Source organism: Salvelinus alpinus, chromosome 24, assembly GCF_045679555.1.
Source record: "Salvelinus alpinus chromosome 24, SLU_Salpinus.1, whole genome shotgun sequence".
Lineage (NCBI taxonomy): Eukaryota > Metazoa > Chordata > Actinopteri > Salmoniformes > Salmonidae > Salvelinus > Salvelinus alpinus.
In genome coordinates this window covers 2,777,196-2,791,541 of record NC_092109.1, presented here as the reverse complement: position 1 = coordinate 2,791,541, position 14,346 = coordinate 2,777,196, and the positions used below count along the sequence as shown (strand labels likewise).

Genomic DNA, 14,346 nt, shown 5'->3' with positions numbered 1-14,346 from the left:
CTGAAATATGCACATTTTTCAAAAAAAAACTATCCTATACCATGAATATGTTATCAGACTGTCATCTTATGAAGTTGTTTCTTGGTTAGTGGCTATATATATCTTTATTTAGTCGAATTAGTGATAGCTACTGATGCAGGAAAAAAATGGTGGAGAAAAAAAGTGGTGTCTTTTGCTATCGTGGTTAGCTAATAGATTTACATATTGTGTCTTCCCTGTAAAACACTTAGAAAATCTGAAACATTGTCTGGATTCACAAGATCTGTGTCTTTCGATTGCTGTATGCTGTGTATTTTTCAGAAATGTTTTAGGATGAGTATTTTGGTAATTGACGTCGGTCTCTGTAATTATTCCGGCTGCTTCCAACGCTATTTCAGATTGCAGCTGCAATGTAGAAATGTGATTTATACCTGAAAAATGCACATTTTTCTAAAAAAACTTATCCTATACCATAAATATGTTATCAGACTGTCATCTTATGAAGTTGTTTCTTGGTTAGTGGCTATATATATCTTTATTTAGTCGAAATTGTGATAGCTGCCCATGCAGGAAAAAAATGGTGGAGAAAAAAAAGTTGTGTCTTTTGCTATCGTGGTTAGCTAATAGATTTACATATTGTGTCTTCCCTGTAAAACATTTTAAAAATCAGAAATGATGGCTGGATTCACAAGATCTGTATCTTTCATCTGGTGTCTTGGACTTGTGATTTAATGATATTTAGATGCTTGTATTTACTTGTGACGCTATGCTAGGCTATGCTAGTCAGCTTTTTTACTGTGGGCGGTGCTCCCGGATCCGGGATGAGAACCAACTAAAAGTTAATGTCCTCCTCCTTTTTTTTTTTAAATGCTACTGTGCTGTCTGTTCTATCATTCCCTCTATCATTCCCTCACTGTCACTATCACTCTGTCATTGTCATTCCATCTCTTATCATTCCATCTCTTCTGTTGCACTCATTGCTTGTCGTTTGTCATGTTGTTTCACACGCTTTGTCTCCACTACGCTCTTATCCGTCATTGTTCCTTCCCTTCCTTTGTTCCTGCTGTTCGTCTCTGCCTTGCACATGTCTTTGTTCAGTTTACCTAGTATGAAATCACATGGACATTTCTAAAAGTAATAATAATAACATTGGTTCTCAGTTACACCACTCCACTAATTAGTGTCTAGCAACCCTAAGCTGGGTTGAAATAAAGTGTAATGCTATACAGTCGACCTCCAAAACATAGAGTACTATTAAAGCTATAGAAAAGGAGAGAGAAAAAATACTTGTTTAAGACACCCCAAGAGAGATGGGGGTGGGGGGGGTGGTACAGGGAGAGAGAGAGAAAGGTGGTAGAGAAGAGAAATGGGAGAGGTAGAGAGAGAGAAGAGAGATGGGAGGGAGAGCGATGGGAGAGAGAAGTGAGACAATGTCTTTCAGGTGTTGCTCCCAGCACCATCCATCCATCCATCTCTCATTCCTCTCATTAGAACGCTGAATAATTAGGACACACACACGTCCTCTCTCTCTCTTACACACACACACACATGCATACACATCAGGACAACGTTCTGGAAAGACGTTGTGATTGGCAATGGGGATACAGTGTCAATTACCTGATACTTTGTAAGAGGAAGGTCTAGCTACAACTGTTGTCATGAAGGAAGATATTGTGGTGGCTCGTTTGTGTGCATCTTTGTGTGTGTGCACATCATCATGTCCTTCCATTGCTATGTGTGTGTGACCCTTGTGTGTCTCTGGTGCAGCCCCTCCGAGCCCCTCCCCCTCGACCCCATCCTCCCAGGCTCCAGTGCGGCAACTCGCAGCCTGTGAGTACCTCCCCCCTCTACCTCTCATCTCTGGCCTTGGCACCTGAAGTTTGTGGTTAGGAGTGTGTGTGTGTGCGTGTGTGTGTGTGTGTGTGTGTGTGTTTTTGTGTGTGTGCAAGCTCAATGACTGGCATACTGTGTAACTATGCGCTGTGGATATGTCCCATCTTGCAGACTGTTCTCTTAGACATACAGGGTGACCTTTGTCTTAACATTACATTGACTGGCGAGACTAATCCACACGCATTCATTATCCTGAATCTTTCTTCTGTTTGAGTGTGTGTGTGTATTACCTCCTTTGAGTGTGTGCATGCGTGTCCACGTATGTTTATACTTATGTGTGCACGTACGCATGCACGCACCTGCGTTACTGCGTGTGGTGGGTTTGCCGTGTCCACCAACCACTGGCACACAGCTTTTTTAACAGTTACTAAACCTCATAGCTGCTGGACGGGGATATTGGACATTTAACCAGGGCTTATTGACTGACACTACTTTATTAACAAAAACGATGGAATTCGTACGACTTTTTCTTGCACAATACATGTTCAGCGGACCCACTTATCGTATGGGATGCCTTTTAATGTGCGTTTAGATGCCATTCAATTACATTTTCATCCCAAACACACAAAAAGGTATTGGTCTACAGAGAACAGACTTAGAAAACAGAAATAGAAAATCTAATATTACACGCCAATGGAGTTGAATGTACTACAGAAGCACTGAATAATCTACACGCAAAACAAAAGAAGTTTGAGGAACTTATTTAACTTAAGTCTTTCCTAAACCGTCAATATAGAAACGCAACCAAATATATAGTTTTACAAACTGAGGAGAAATACTTTACTCACCAAAGGAGATTTTGAAAGAGGAAGTAAAATATTTTAACAAAGGTTCCTCCAACCTCACTTGACAATGAGTTTTGTGATATTCATCTCCCCCAAAATCATGTTAAACTATACTGAACAAAAATATACACGCAACATGTAACAATTTCAAGGATTTGACTGAATTACAGTTCATATAAGGAAATGAGTCAATTGAAATACATTCACCTGTGTAATGATCTATTTCACATGACTGGGAATACAGATATGCATCTGTTGGTCACAGATACCTTAAAAAAGACCAGTCAGTATCTGGTGTGACCCCCATTTGCCTCATGCGGCATGACACATCTCCTTTGCATAGAGTTGATCAGGCTGTTGATTGTGGCCTGTGAAATGTGGTCCCACTCCTCTTCAATGGCTGTGCAAAGTTGCTGGATTTTGGTGGGAACTGGGACACGCTGTCGTACACATCGATCCAGAGCATCCCAAACATGCACAATGGGTGACATGTCTGGTGAGGATGCAGTCCATGGAAGAACTGAGACATTTTCAGCTTCCAAGAATTGTGTACAGATCCTTGTGACATGCATTTGTCGTGTCTTTGGCTATGCCGTATTAAGTGATATGACATGCTATTCTATAAAATAATTTCTCTGTAATTAATATTACCTGATTAAGCTAATCAGGTAAATAATTAACTAGAAAGTAGGGGCACCATGAAATAATGTTTATAGAGCTGTTATCTTCCGAATAAACTCTTAAAGACCTAGTAATCTTTTACCTCAATAGCTGTCAATATTTAATTGTCACTTTATTTTGTCTCATCTAAAAGTTGTAAATTCTTGGTTATCTTCACGAACCCTTGCTAACAAGTTGAATCAGCAGTACAACATTCTGTTTAATTATTTATTTACTAAATACCTAACTAATTACACAGAATTACATATACACAGAATGACTCATACATTGATGGACCTGGTGAACGGAGCCGATATAGCAGCTGGTTACACAAAGAAAAGGGCGGGGGGTTTGAGTGAAAGAGCGGGAAGACTGAGGAACAAAGGGAGACGCTATGCTATTGTCGTGGAAAATCATTTTCAAATACAACGCTTACCAGAACTTTTAAAATCAAACATGCTCTTTATTACAACTGTACAGCCCACTGGCATGTCCCCGGGGAACACACCCCGCGGAACACACCCCGCGGAACACACCCCGCGGAACACACACTTTCTCAGAACTCCAGCTACTCTATTTATACACACATAGTATTGTCCGTCCCCTATGAAGTCATTCACCACCATCTGCTTTCAATTTGTTTATAATAGTGGCTGGACCCTTTATCCCAGTGTGTCCAATTACCTCTAGGCGCCACTCTGTCTGACATGTATGTTTGTAATAGAATTGTCAGACCATATGTCTAGTGTCCAATTGCTTTTAGGCGCCACTCTGTCTGACATGTATGTCAGCACAATGGAGAATCTACAAGGGTCAGAGGATCAGAACGTCCCTTAGTAGACCTCCATCACCACGGTCCCATGACCCATGTTAACATGTGGTTCGTTACTTTAATGTTCAGCTATCTTTTATTTTTATATGTTATCCATGTATCTTATGTTACCACTACACTACTACACCATCTGCTAATCTTTGGTTTCCTGTATTTACCAGAATGGCAAATGCACTCACATCTGCTCTCTTATACTACCTTCCAGTATACTCCTGTCTACTGTCCAACAGTGTGATATCTACCCACATATGTCACCTACTCCTACATAATCCCTCCTCTTGAGGGTATTAACCTCAAAAACCATACTAAAAATGACATATAGAGAGTAGATATCAATACCAACAATTGACTAAAACATTATCAAAATAAAGCTTACAAATCACTTGTACCAAACATCTCAAATGTGAAATAGGAGTAAAAGATCCAATCAGAAACAGTATAAAAAATAAAAATAATACAATGAAAATAATAAGAAATTGAATATGAGAAAATCAAAGACCTACATGCAGTTACAAAAGAAAATTGACACAACATCATTCTAAATTTAAGCATTTCAACATGATCCTCCTTGCAGACATGAATTTGGAAATACAGCATATACAGGTAGACCATCCTTACAAAAATCATGGCAAGCATAACCACCTCCAGGAACTACTCTATATAGACAGTTTGGATTCCCAAAGGGGCAGTCCAAAGGTCCACCGACCGCATTACAAGGCTTTCCATACTTATTAGTATACTTGCCTGGGCTACTCGGTACAGGATCAATCACCACAGGAGGGTCATCTCTCCTTACAGACATCTATTTAACTGTTGTCTGAACCACAATTGACTTTACCAGGGGTATAACACAACACAATGCAATACCCAAAGCCAACAACCCTCCTCCCAACATGATGGTCATCCTAGCAAACACGACACAAACTCCACCCTTCTCCACTAAGAGCCAATTAAGTATAGTTAATGAATCCCTGTTGATTATATCATATATAATTAATCCATTCTAAGTTCATATTTGGTGTTATCCACAGAAATATAGATTCAAATCCTGATTTAACCTCCTCTCTGGCCTTGAAATCCCTAAGTAGACCTCTAAGCAGTCCAATTGCATTAAGGTATACCTCAGGATCCTTATCATAAACCCTTTTAACTCTAGGTTTTAACATAGTCATCATGGAGTGATTCAATAATAGTAACCTATTTAATTGCTCTAACTAAGGCACAAAGACCAATCCATCCATCAGGCAATACATTCAACAGTTAGTTTTTTCCACACATCCAGAAACTATCAGCAATACCTCTGTCTTGATTTTTCAACATATTAAGAGATGGCGCAACCTGAGTTATGTGACCACACAACCCTTTATCATTATTTTTACGAACTCCCACATTCTCTTAACACCCCAATAGTATCACATTCTACAGTGGTGTTTCCTACATCAATTCCTTCGGTGTCATGGCTGTAAAAACATTCATATTTTCCTTTAACCACGGTACCTCTGTCTAATTGAGGTACATTTAATTCAGTTCTAATATTATAGGCAACACAATCATTGTCTCCCAGCATGGTCTCATTCAACATAGTTTTACCCCTAGTACTTACCCAGAACAATCCTACATTTTATGTCACACAAGGGAATAGAATACTTTCTATTGGTACAATAGTCATTTTTACAACTTACACAGTTTTTACATGATGCTGGTTCAGAGACTATTAAAAGATCAGACAAAGGTGATTTTCGTCACAAAATACAATTGTCCATTCTGTGTCTGTTTGCCATATACTTAGCCCATTCGTATCACTCCTTCTTCACTACTTCTTCTCATGTAGTGTCCTTGAGTGGTTCTGATTCTGATATATCTAATTCTGTTGCTTTTTCAATGTTCTTATCTTGAGGTAGATCATTAGAGTTTATCAGAAAGTTTCAAATATCAGTAAAAACTCTCCTGACTGATGTCTCAGGTTGCTTTGTTGGCACGGTGGTCTGCTTGGTAAGGGCAGTCGATGTCATCTAGTGGTAGCTACTGTGGTCGTCACAGCAGCCGCCACCCTTGTTGTTGTCACAGGTTCTTCCTGTTCAGGTGCAGGGGTAGGTCTTCACCTTCCACTGGTTCAATCTTGTTCATGATGAGCACCTACTCGTCTTTTTCTTTGATTCATGTCAGGTCACATCCTTTCGGGTCCCAAACGACTTCTCCCTTTGTTTGGTGATGTGTCCATCCACAGAGTGCAATCTCCGATAAGGGTTTGATCCTTATGATTGAGATAGACTTCAGTTCTCCTGCTTCTGTTATACATTGAGGTGGAACATAGATTCTAACCTTGTCAGTTTTTTTTTTTTGGATTGTTCGGCTGATTCCATTCTTCTCTTCCTGTTCCCACCATACATCTTGATTGTGCATTAGTCTGTTGTTTCTATACTAGCATTCACTGTTGCTTCTGTTATGTCAATGTCATTATTCTTTTGTTGTTCTAACATCAATTGTCTGTAAAGGAGGCCATTCAAAAGTTTAAAAGTCAATTGTGGGGTAATCCCCATTTTCTTCAGCTTGCGGGACTTTTCCTCCTCTTTCTTCACCTGAAGCTCCCTCCTCAGGCCGGACTTAGCTTCCATCTGGTAGGGTTTCAATTTTAGGAAAGAAACGTTCTTATTCTGTTCCTTGTGAGGCCTCTCCTCCGCTTCTGGGTGCATTAGTCGGTGCACGTGTCATATTTTGGCTTTCACTTGATTTACTGTTTTCTTGGCTCCTCCCTGGCATCTCAATCGTTTCCGCTGCTCCTGCTCCCTCCAGGCTCCCTCCTGGTGAATCAGCATCCTCAGTGTCCTCATCTCTATGTGGTTGTATCCTTCTCTCTGTTGGGACTCAGCTGCAGTGGTTCAGATGGTACCACGTCTGGCTTCTTTTCACTTGGACGGCCGTTCTTGTTGCTTTGGCCACCTCATAGGGTCCATCTCTCCTCGGTTGATCCCACTTCCTCCGGATCCCTCCAACGTGGACTAGATCTCCTGGTACCACTGAGAGAGGTCCTTCTGGTCCCCTTGGATCATCAGACGCAGAACCTCTCATCCTGGTTCAGGTTTCTGCCTACTTTCTGTGAAGCATTCATACTTAGAGACTTATGGCCTCTGTTCTAAGATTGCACCATACATCCTCTTACTTCCATCACTCATCACACAACAAACAGACATTCCAGCTGAAGCTGGCGAACCCCTCTCCTTCTGGTTTCCTAAACATAAGACTTGGAAAACAACAGACAAAACATAACAGCATTGACAATTATGTGTTATGCATAAATATATTCATGCAAACTGAAATCTGAGACCATGACAATTCCCACTCTCTCTTTACCTGACTCTATGCCTCCAGGATACTTTTCTGCTGGACTCCACAAAAATAAAAGCCCTAAAAAGCTTCCTCATGCTTCCACCCAGTCTTCCCCTTTCGGCCACAGGTTCTGAGAGGTGTTCCCAAATCATGTCATTTTTACTTAGTTTCCCATCTACTCCATTTCAACTGATAATCATGTGCATAACCTACAATTAACATTCTCTCTTCTTGAATTAATTCAACACTGTATATGCTTTCATATCAATCCCTTTAACATGTTTGTTTAGAGTATAATATCCTATCATCCATTCTCTTTCACATGATGTATTAAAAATAAAACAAGTAGCCTCCAAACTCAACCCAGTATGTCTATAGTGGAATCTAATCTCTCTCTCTTTCTCTCTCTGATTCCACATCCTCTGTCATGGTGTTTTCAAGCTCACCCATTATTCAGCTGGACCTTACTTCTCGTGAGACTTATGCACCCACCAAAGAGAGACATAAAGAACTTTACCACTGCAGTGTTGTAAGAAGTATACCACCAGCCTGGTGTATCTTGATGTACACTCAATCTCCAGAATGCAGCCCAAGCCCTTCCATTTCTGGCTGTTTTTTCCTGAGGACATACACACTAACACATGGGTTATTCCCTGACAACAGACTTCCTTCTTATAGCAAGATCACTAAATCTTAATTTTTAATAACAGCCCTATGTAAACATTCTGCCTCAATACCTGGCCTCCTGCCACAGAAATATTCATAATGATAGTTAAATGATGGTCCCTACAGCAACTGCTGTAAAATAACATGTAATCAGTCAAGCGTCTTCCAGTTGGAAGAATATCCAATCCTAACAAAACTATGTCATAAGTTTCTTAAACTTTTGCTCTAATGTTCAAAATGCCACCACTTATTCTTTTTACCATATCTTTAGATATGTGAATTGTTCTATTTACTTTTAGAATTGTCCCTATATTTTACACAGCCAGCTGTCTTTCCTTTTTCTGTGAATTATCTCTATTTTTATACATATTTCTAGAAATAACACCCCTTTACTACCATTACCTTCATTTATAAGTCCCCTAACCCATAACTGCCATTGTTTGATACATACTTAAAACATCCTTAAGTCAATTTATATATCATTTATATCAGTCCCTCCTCAGGAACATATACACAACCTTATGTTCCTCAAAACAAAAATAAATTGACCAAACGAGAAAAAGAGAAAAAAAATAAAAATAAAATTATAATAATTATTGCACATGTGCAATATTATCACTATTTGTAAAGAAATGAAACCTGGAGAAAACATCCATCCGTGTCATTCTATGCCCAAGTTATTGTTGGTCTCTTTCTTCTTCATTCATGGGTATCTTCGCACAACAGACTACCTTTTTATTCAATTAAACATTACATTTTATCATTCCAATTCCAATGACATTATAAAACGAAAGAAACAAAAAACCTTTAATCTAAAATTCTGTAAGTTTTGTCAACCACCTTGTCTCAGGATTAGTTTCCAGAGCTTCCCTAGGCCTATTAACGTTAAACAGTTCTATATCCAAATAACTAAACAGTTCTTTTTGAAATACTTTTCCCAATCCAATATTCAGGATAACAGTCCTTAGTGTTACCATTAACTCAAATATGACCTCATCTATTCAATACACATCATCCCTTTAATAATTAACATTTATACTAAACACTTTAAATACCAGTACTATCTATTTTCCCAATAGCCCTTTTGTCTCAGTTTCTCTCATGAGTGGCCTGATAATAAAAAAATCAGTACCCCAATAACCTTAAGTCATTATTCTCCCAACAAATATAACATAATTTCAGCATGTCTTTTTTTTTAGATACAGTTCACAGGTCATCAGACACAGTTGTCCCTCACTGTTCAGTCGGTTAGGGTGGGTTTGATCTCCACACCCACTTGTGGTGATATTCTCTCCCATGCCTTAAAGCATTCTGACGTCACCTTCTTATGATAACTCCCTTATTCCACCAGTGTTCTCTCAGATGAATTATAGATGATGTTTTTATCAACAAAACCCTTACAGAAACCCACACTCCAATAAACCCTTTTAGAATAACTTTCAACACTTTTTATATGCATAATGAACAAAACACATTTGTGTATTCCCCCAAAGACCATAACCCCAAAGAACTGATAGGTTTACCTATGAACCCATGTTATATCGAAAATAAAAATTAAAATAAACCTATTCGAATAACTTATTCAATTTAAGGGTACAACTCTTCATAATTTTCCCAGGGACATAATAGATTTTCAAAGTAATTATACAGTTTGAATAGAGTCTGGTGTCTTAAACATTTTATAAGTATATCCCACCTGTTCCAACAATTTCTAGTAAAAGGTGATCAGTCTTTCACAAGAAATTCCTAGGATTCAGGGCATTTTGAGACCATTAATATGTTTCCACTCCCCCTTTCTTTAGGAGCAACTTAAATACATTTTTCAAAAACATGTTCATCCTTTTGCATACCCAATTTGAAACTGAATTGGAAAAAACCCTTCCAATATATCTACTAATGCATATTCATTCCCAGTACATGGTGTACTCACTAGTGAATCATAAGCCAATAATCGCAAAGGGACTGGACTCACTCATCCAGAACTCCATGTTTTAGCCTTATCCAGATATTTTTATTTTTAAAGCGGCTGACTTTAATTAACTGCTTTCCACAGTAATGCAGTCTCCAATGACATTGTTGACCAGAGAAGATTAAAAAACCCTTTTTTTCCCTTATTCTTTCTGGAAAAGAAAGCATACATATCGTAATATTCACAATGTTACCTTTTAATCAGCAAATAGTTTTTATTCCATAAACGTCTTAACAGTTTTCAAAGAATGACGGTATAGAATGCCTAACAATTAAAATCCCATCTGTACTCTACTAGATGATGTCAAGTCAAACGTGATCTAATACTTCTTCTTGACCACATATAAACTGTAATCTCTATGAAACACTCATTGTTCGCTCAAAGACTATACACCGCCAAGTAAAAAATTCCATTCTCACTAACCTCAAACCGATTAGTTGTTTGTTATTTTGACAAGGATATAAACTCTTGTATAGTGGCATTTCCTGCTACTGCACTAAGTTATAGTGTCACCTTACACTAATTTTCCTCATACCCGATATACCTATATCCAGAACAGAGAGCTATTTTCTTATTGGTTCTTAGATCTTGTCAATAGTTCTGCCAATCACCCGCACGTCTGCGAGGACTAGAGGAACCACACACACAACCTCATCGCAATGTATTTTCTGATGATAGAATGTTGACATCAGAACGCCTACAAATCGAGCTTCACATTTTGGTCCCATGCGACTATTTATTTATTTATTTTTCCTAAATACTCCCATGTATTTCTACACCTTTTATTTACTATTTTTCCGAGGTAGAGCCAATCTCCTTTCCAATTAATAATTCATTTGTCACATCACTTAATTTCTCTTATCAAAGCCTACTCTTTATAGTACAGACATTATTTCTGAATACTACAGAAGACTTAATGTCTTATTCTAGTACAGTACTTCAAATATCACTGTGTTTTTCCCTTTACAGATATCATTATTAATTCATTTTATCCGTTTGGTTTATTCTATTCTTATAGCTCTAATCAATTTTATGATTACATTTACATTACATTTAAGTCATTTAGCAGACTCTCTTATCCAGCGCGACTCACAAATTGGAAAGCTCATATACATTCATCCTGGTCCCCCCGTGGGAATTGAACCCTCAACCCTGGCGTTGCAAGCGCCATGCTCTACCAACTGAGCCACACAGGTCCACTGCCCGCTCCGTTAAGATCTCTATCTAACGTCTTACTATTACCTTTATTTATTTATGTTGTCTCTACTGTCTTACCTCTTCTCCATATTCTTATTGTTTGATCCTATGGTCAATTTACTAGTGAGTCAAGCCACCCCTGTTCTCCTTTTTATCCTGGCCACTCGATTTTGCACCGCTGTCTACCCTGCAGGCTATTTTTAGACCGTAGCTTCTGTAGACACAGAGTGATCGACGGCCTGTTTTTTCCTCTTCCTTTGTTACACCGTTCGTGAATCCTTAATCTGTCCTGAATTTCACTATTTATCACTATTTATCTTAACTAACCTAGATTCGTTTTTAACTTTATAGTACAATTTCATTTTATCAACGATTCTACTTTCTGTTTTGTTACCACACTGTTCTATTCATATTATACTATTCGGTTAACTCCTCTTTAATTATTTTTATTCATTATTTATTTTGATACCTTTTTAGTAATTTTACTATGGTCCCTTACTACTTTATCACATCAGTGTTTTTATCCTTGCTTATAACTTATTTTACTTCGATGTTTCTTAACTTCTTTCCCTCTGCCTAATAGCAGTTAACGACACCCTTCATCAACTCTACTCTGTCACAGGAGAGCTGCGCGCTCCCTCTCCTGGACGTTCTGCCTACACACACACACAACTTGTCTTTCCTTCCTAATCTTCTATTTTTACACAGATCTACTCATTTCTTACAACATTATCATTCATCCTTTTATGTTTCATCCGTTCATTCAATCCCTTTGTTTTTACCTCAAAACAACTCAGTCTTTCTTTATTGACTTAATTCACTTCCACCTACATAAGCCTAGACTTCTACAATATGACGAGACTACTGTCTAATCGGATCAGCTTGTCTTCATATCCTATTCAACCCCCAATACTTATCTTTTCTTCTATTATTAGAGTAGTATTGTGGCGTGACCTACTGAATTACCAAACCCTGGTAGCTAGACAGAGCGTTTTTTTATTCGCAGGATTTCTTTTGCATTTGAACGCCGCACAATCGGGCCAACGTTTTTCCTGCACCTACTACTTCACTCATACAGTCCTCCTTTCAGAGCGGAAACTATGAATATTTATTTAACTACTGATTTATGTTTTGACCGTATAAGTTACTTTTGCAGTTGAACGCCGCACAATCGGGCCAACGTTTTCCTACAACCTACTGATTTATGCTTTGACCGTATAAGTTACTTTTGCAGTTGAACGCCGCACAATCGGGCTAACGTTTTCCTACAACCTACTGATTTATGCTTTGACCGTATAAGCTACTTTTGCAGTTGAACGTCGCACAATCGGGCCAACGTTTTCCTACAACCTACTGATTTATGCTTTGACTGTATAAGCTACTTTTGCAGTTGAACGTCGCACAATCGGGCCAACGTTTTTCCTACAACCTACTGATTTATGCTTTGACTGTATAAGCTACTTTTGCAGTTGAACGTCGCACAATCGGGCCAACGTTTTCCTACAACCTACTGATTTATGCTTTGACCGTATCAGCTACTAGTTGTAGCCCTGCGCCTGAGCCCAGCCGCTCAACTAGAGAGTACAAACAGTTGCGCCGATCAACCCACACAAGGCTGCTCAAAATGAATGGTCCGACGAGAGGGGCAGTCCGAATCACACACACCCGACACGAGTCGCCCGCTCAGGTTGACTGAGGTGTGTTTACGCACATCCCAAAACAGATCCTGATACGGTCGAACCCGGCCAAGCAGAATCAGACGGAACAACTCCCCCAATCAAACCAGACACATGAACCTGTCTCGAGCAGTCCAACCAGAACAAATGCCCGCTCCCCCCAGCCAAACACCCGACACAATCAAAGTTCACAGTTCCAGTTCACTCAATCTCTAGACATGCGCATTCATACAAAACCCAAACTCACACATGCATGCACATTTATTTGAATTCAAAAGTTCTTTCGTTTTTATCGTTTTTAGGAAATTTGAGAGAGAGACCTACATGACATTCCTCCCGCTGAGACAGGACTCTGAAGCAATCTACACAAACATTTCAACTATTGTAAGAACTTGCTTACCGTATATAGTTGGGTGGCCACCTCTGTTTGTTTAGATTGTCCAAAGAACCCGTCAGCCAAGAACATCTCCGTCCCTGTCACTCCTGGCAAGCTCGCCAAATATGTCGTGGAAAATCATTTTCAAATACAACGCTTACCAGAACTTTTAAAATCAAACATGCTCTTTATTACAACTGTACAGCCCACTGGCATGTCCCCGCGGAACACACCCCGCGGAACACACCCCGCGGAACACACACTTTCTCAGAACTCCAGCTACTCTATTTATACACACATAGTATTGTCCGTCCCCTATGAAGTCATTCACCACCATCTGCTTTCAATTTGTTTATAATAGTGGCTGGACCCTTTATCCCAGTGTGTCCAATTACCTCTAGGCGCCACTCTGTCTGACATGTATGTTTGTAATAGAATTGTCAGACCATATGTCTAGTGTCCAATTGCTTTTAGGCGCCACTCTGTCTGACATGTATGTCAGCACAATGGAGAATCTACAAGGGTCAGAGGATCAGAACGTCCCTTAGTAGACCTCCATCACCACGGTCCCATGACCCATGTTAACATGTGGTTCGTTACTTTAATGTTCAGCTATCTTTTATTTTTATATGTTATCCATGTATCTTATGTTACCACTACACTACTACACCATCTGCTAATCTTTGGTTTCCTGTATTTACCAGAATGGCAAATGCACTCACATCTGCTCTCTTATACTACCTTCCAGTATACTCCTGTCTACTGTCCAACAGTGTGATATCTACCCACATATGTCACCTACTCCTACACTATCGTAAATACAGTACCTTATGCATTCTAAATTACCGCCTATTTGGAAAAGGAAAATGCAATAAATATTTACTCTGAGCTGCGCTTCGATCAGTTGGTCGTAGATGGGAGGCCGGGTTGTCCTTTGAAGAATGTCTGATGGTAGAATGGTTACTTGGTAGTACCGTCGTCTTGTG

At 39.2% G+C, this 14,346-nt stretch overlaps 1 protein-coding gene across 1 annotated transcript in view; it reads left to right on the top strand.

Annotated features, from left to right (window-relative positions):
* LOC139552008 (DENN domain-containing protein 1A-like) overlaps nt 1-1,808 on the top strand; it is a 39,562-nt gene extending 37,754 nt beyond the window's left edge. The window contains exon 12 of the mRNA XM_071363344.1: nt 1,747-1,808. The gene's annotated coding sequence lies outside the window, so the exon portion shown is untranslated. The remainder of the gene's footprint in view (nt 1-1,746) is intronic.
* Nucleotides 1,809-14,346: the final 12,538 nt, after the last annotated feature.